Source organism: Bactrocera tryoni, unplaced genomic scaffold (assembly GCF_016617805.1).
Source record: "Bactrocera tryoni isolate S06 unplaced genomic scaffold, CSIRO_BtryS06_freeze2 scaffold_7, whole genome shotgun sequence".
Classification (NCBI taxonomy): Eukaryota; Metazoa; Arthropoda; class Insecta; order Diptera; family Tephritidae; genus Bactrocera; species Bactrocera tryoni.
The window spans coordinates 21783414-21789658 of record NW_024396366.1 but is presented as its reverse complement, the minus strand read 5'-3'; the positions used below and the strand labels follow the sequence as shown (position 1 = coordinate 21789658).

At 32.8% G+C, this 6245-nt stretch overlaps 1 long non-coding RNA gene across 1 annotated transcript; it reads left to right on the top strand.

The window, feature by feature from the left end:
* Positions 1 to 4030: 4030 nt before the first annotated feature.
* LOC120781631 lies at positions 4031 to 5066 on the top strand. Its single transcript, XR_005706111.1, has 2 exons — positions 4031 to 4465; positions 4896 to 5066. It is a non-coding gene; the product is annotated as an uncharacterized LOC120781631 (long non-coding RNA).
* The last annotated feature ends 1179 nt before the right edge of the window (positions 5067 to 6245 follow it).

The window sequence follows — 6245 nt, the reverse complement described above, 5'->3', positions numbered from 1 at the left end:
TCACTCCAGTTAGCGAGTGCGACAACTTACGGCCTGCAGTCAAGTAGTCGTGCAGCTGTCTAAATAACTGTGTCCTTAAGAACGTATTTTAATATTTGACAGATGTCGCTTGCAGTTAGTCCCGCTCTAACTGTTCAGCACTTGAGACAGAGAACGTAAAGTATTGAGAAGGTGCAAATTGAATTCTGTATGATGTTCGATTTGGCGGCTAACAGAGCCGATAGAATCAAAGCAAGGAATTCGCCGTTCTCGCTGCTATTTAGCAGAATTGAGCACGTTCAGTGGCAGAAATATATGTAAAATGACTGAGAATAAATAAAGAGAATTGCTTTGTAGAAAAATACACGAAATATACAAAGTCACACAGAGAATGTAAAAAAGCATTTTCTGAGTGACATATGCATGCCTATTTTGTATTATATGAACCATTGTCACATATGCGTGATTATTTTGTGTTATAAGGACCATTGTTTTCCAAAAAATGGTAAAAATTGTATGTGATAAAATTAAATAAAAAATAATTTTAAATAAATTATTATTTCAAAAATTATATTCATTTCAACTATTATAAAATGAACTTAAATGTGCTCATATAAACACTTCCATTCATTCCTTTCATTTCTTCAAAAAAATTAATGACCTCCATGAAATATGCATATTCGAATTATTTCGTTATCATTTCCATATTTATACCAATAGAATTTCTATGGCATACACATATGTACATACATATATTATTTCTTTGGCACATTTGTCTGTATGTTTACGAAAGCAAATGCGAGCCACATACATATGTACATACATTCATAATAGCAAGTGTCGCAGGCATCTTTCGCATCTCCGTTGTCACGGTCAACCAATGGTCCAAACTGGCGTTTTGTCAAAGAGTCAAGTGCTGAACACATTGAGCGCGAATACACATGTTCTTATGGACACAGTTATATAGTTGTGAAGCTGCCTCAATAAATGTGTCCCTAAGAACGTGTGTATTCTAATATTTGACAAATGTCGCTTGCAGTCTGTCGCGCTCATTGTGTTCAGCACTTGTGTGATGATAGAAAATCCAAGCTGTGCCGAAAAAAATAAACGAATGGGCGCCAATTGTCACCGCTTCCCTTGCCGCTGTACAGATCCGCCTACAAGCCAGAGTTAATACATATGTATGAAGATGTATGAGCGTGCATACATTTCGACGCAGATTTTTGCGAGTAACGGAAAAATATTTTAGACAAATATTGTAAATCGACAACGGCTATGTTGCCACTTTTGTCACTTCTTTCTGTAAAGAAGCATCAGAAAGTTGTTCAATTTATGATTTTTAGCTTTTGCCAGCGTCGCGAAAAGACGCTTGTAGGCAAAGGCCTGCTCGGGGAGATGTTACAGCGTCTGTTTTTATGAATGAAGCGAGGTCGCTTGTGGAATTTGCGCCTGCGTTTATGAATGAAATCGTTTTTGTTGTAAAATTTACTACATTTGAGCTTCGCCAATTTGGCTGCTATATTGACTTTTGGTGCTTTTGCTATTTAGACAATTGTTGCTTTTGTAGAACAATGTTTCAATTTTTTGTTGGTGACATATTCACATGTGTACGCATATGTATGTTTGTATGCTTGTGCATTATTTGTTCGGAAATGAATACAAATATATGTACATGTAAGTATGTATGAATGCATGAACATGCAGATCAATGCGCGCGCATGTAATATACATACATATGTATTGATAAGTGATAAAATCATAATTTGAATTTCTGAATGCGCACATGCGTATATGTATGTACATAATAAGATTATGATATGAGCATGTGCAGAGACATAAGATTAATATGATAGAAGATGAACATACATGCATACATATGTATATATTGTTGTGATATATCGGGTGATTTTTTTGAGGTTAGGATTTTCATGCATTAGTATTTGACAGATCACGTGGGATTTCAGACATGGTGTCAAAGAGAAAGATGCTCAGTATGCTTTGACATTTCATCATGAATAGACTTACTAACGAGCAACGCTTGCAAATCATTGAATTTTATTACCAAAATCAGTGTTCGGTTCGAAATGTGTTTCGCGCTTTACGTCCGATTTATGGTCTACATAATCGACCAAGTGAGCAAACAATTAATGCGATTGTGACCAAGTTTCGCACTCAGTTTACTTTATTGGACATTAAACCAACCACACGAGTGCGTACAGTGCGTACAGAAGAGAATATTGCGTCTGTTTCTGAGAGTGTGGCTGAAGACCGTATTTTTTCAAAGATGCTGTTGGACGCAACGTTACGGTGAATGGCGATCGCTATCGTTCGATGCTAACAAACTTTTTGTTGCCAAAAATGGAAGAACTGAACTTGGTTGACATGTGGTTTCAACAAGATGGCGCTACATGCCACACAGCTCGCGATTCTATGGCCATTTTGAGGGAAAACTTCGAAGAACAATTCATCTCAAGAAATGGACCCGTAAGTTGGCCACCAAGATCATGCGATTTAACGCCTTTAGACTATTTTTTGTGGGGCTACGTCAAGTCTAAAGTCTACAGAAATAAGCCAGCAACTATTCCAGCTTTGGAAGACAACATTTCCGAAGAAATTCGGGCTATTCCGGCCGAAATGCTCGAAAAAGTTGCCCAAAATTGGACTTTCCGAATGGACCACCTAAGACGCAGCCGCGGTCAACATTTAAATGAAATTATCTTCAAAAAGTAAATGTCATGAACCAATCTAACGTTTCAAATAAAGAACCGATGAGATTTTGCAAATTTTATGCGTTTTTTTTTAAAAAAAAGTTATCAAGCTCTTAAAAAATCACTCGATATTTAATTTCTATTAGTAGGAAATATAATATAATATAATACAAAAATATTTATTAGTATAGTATATTATGTAAAAATCAAATAAAATTATTAAATCCAAATTGACTAAGTATTACTATGCATACATTCATACAAAATTATACTCATATCATAATTATGTTTACTTGTCAATATTGAATTGCCGACTGCAAAACGCAAAAGCAATCATATTTGCATACATTGGATGAAAATATCGCAATGCTGTTGTTGGGAGCATCATAAGGAGCATGCATACATATATTTATGTCTCTTTGTATTCTTGGGCATGTGAGACAAGAACATAAAAAATTTATTTATGTTCTCTGTGTGAGAGGTGTGTTTTGTACGCAATTTCGCTGTTCAAAATTAAATAAAATATAAACGAAAAGCAAAACGAAATTCTTCGCTGGGAGTGTATTTCTGTCTCTTCATATTCTCTGCTCCGGCATATAGGCCATGTCATCATATGCCGTAAATAGTACATATATTTCTGTCTCTTCATATTCTCGGTTAGAAAATGTGAGAGAATTGTAAAAAAAGTTAAAATTATGAAGCGAATTCCGACCTGTAATGTTAACAAATGCGGCGAATTCCTCACATTGAATCTAACAAATGTTCGCAGTCGAACCTGCACCTTCCCTATACTTCACGTTCTCTGCTTGAGATAGTTATTTTATCAATCAATGCAATAAGCCGATTTTGTCCGTGCATAATATTGACGTGCTTAGAGATTCAGGGAGAAGATTAGGACAGATAGAAAAGTCAAATAAATTTATGAATTTGTTTTCAACCAATTTTTTCTGTCAATGAATAACAAGAAATCACAATTGCAACTTTAGGAAAAATACGTTTTGTTCAAAAATTAAATTCGTAAAGCTTTCGGTGAAATAGGACATTTAAAGACAATGGGATAAGTGATTTTTTTACATTTAGTAACATTTATAGTAATAAACAAATTCGTAGACTGCGAATGGTTTACTTTTATTTATGTTGACCAACACAGTCACTTTTCGCTAAACACTGATAAACATTTGTTTAAATAGCTACATTAATTTATCAAAAAGCATCATTGAAAACTTCTCGTTTACTTTGCGCATGCCTTGAATTGAGACGTCATATGGTTTGCGTTTATTATCTGTTATAAATGTATGTAACCATTGACGCAGATATTTATGACGTAAACATAACTGCTAAAATCCCCTCAATGGGTAGTAAAAACAAAATCATTGTTCTAGTGCATATATATGTAGTATTTCAATAGTATGCAATTAAAACTACGTGCCCAGTCAAGCCCGATTTACAATACTTGCGAAATATTTTCACAAAATTTCAATCAATATGATTTAGGATGCCTCTCCATTAAAATATTTTCAAACCTACATGCATGCGTCTTTCCATGCTCATATCTTAAAAACGTTGTATTTCAGGTTTAAATGTAATTGATGAGCTGAATGGCGTACTCATCAAACTTCTTCATTAGTAATTGAGGGTGCATCGAAAACGTCATGAGGTCTGCAACACTTATAGTTTATATACATAAATAAAGTGCAGTCTAAGACGTTAGTCTTACGGTCAAGTTATTGGAATAGTGCTTAAGAGTAGTGCCCAAAAAAATTAATGAAGTTTAAAAAGTTAGTATTCATGTCAAAACTAGTTCAAATACAGAAAAAGTCAATTGAAATAATGAAATCATGTGCAAAGTATAATAAACCTATGTATATATATATATATATATATATATACATATATATATATATATAATTATAAATAAATTTAGTGGATAACACCGCAGTAATAGTATAAAACCCGTTTTTCTAAGTGTCTCTATACAAAACTGTATTAGTGAGTGCTTATAAGTTATCACTAATTTATTACAAATATTTTTGCGCTAACAGATGCTTTACAACGCATATATATTATATAATAACATTTAGCGGTTTTTTCTATGATACTTCGTATTATTTTATCAATATATATTTACCAAAAGTATGTATACGATTAGGTGAATATTAACCTGTACATTAACCTAGTCGTATACATATTTTGACACAATATTGTTAGTTTTCAGAAAAGGGCTAGATTTTTTAAAGGATATACATACTTACAAATATATGCAGATACTTATTTATAAGAAATTATATTTAAAGTGAAAGTGAAAGGGTAAATGCCTAATTTGCTTATATCTCCTTTAATGAGGGGTTATTAAATTCGTTATTTGCTTAAAATGAATATGTAAGGTTAATATCTTATTTTATATATGTGATTTTAGATATTAAGCATTCTATAAACCTAAAGCTGATATTAAATATATAATATACGTAAGTATACCATGTACATATTTATGCATATACATACTTATGTATGAAGAGCAAAGAAATACTTTTTTGTGTGAAAATCCGTAATATACACCAAATGTAAAACCACTTAGATATATTGCAAGTATTATAAAATGTAGTATTAAGTACTTTCAGCTACTTAGTTTTCTTTGCCAACAAAAGGTGAAACGTTAAAAACATATAAGAAACTGTGTAAACAATTTAATGTCGGTTGTAATTCATAAACAACTTACTTGTGTATACGCAAACTATCGGAGTAAAGCACCCAATTTCAAGTTTATACCGTTCAAATTACGTATGCAGCTTTGAGTATTACTTCAGTAAATTTGCAATTCATCACATAAATATCTTAATTCTACATGCGTTATATTCCACCCAGAAATTATGTGTTTTAATTCAAATAGAAACACCTCCTTACCCTTTATTTTTCTCTCTTATTTCAGTGCTTTAATATGTGCAATTATAATCATATATTTTTTTCTTTTCGTCATGTTATTACTAAACCATATAACATAAACGAGTAAGGAAGGCTAAGTTCGGGTATTTTATATTCTTGAAACTGGCAAAGATCAACGCCGGCTAAATACCTTCAGGTGTTGGCAATATCAAAAAATGCAGTGAACGGGTTCAACATGCATTATTCGACAAAATCGTGGATGAATTACAGTCAAATTTGGTGTAATGAGTATTGACTAAGTTTAAAGGTCATAGACTCAGTTTTATTACTATATTTTACTGCTCGTCATTGAAAATTATGCCAATATCAGCCCAAGATGGGACATTTGTGTCATAAACTCAACTGAAGAGCTGAAATGTAATAAATTTAGTTGATGTGAAACACGTCAACCAAACGATCGGAAATCATTATATTGGGGATATGAGGTTTAGACCAAGACCATTTTCTTTCGTATTAAGTATCAAACCATTATCATAACTTTATAACTTTTAGGAAAACGTTTCCACTTAGTTGCAATAAAATAAGATGTTGTCAAAAAAGTCTTGCGGGATTTTCGCTAGTTGGCCCTGAAAGCGCGTAGTTCTAGTTTTATTCATCGCATCGAGTCATGCTATACCT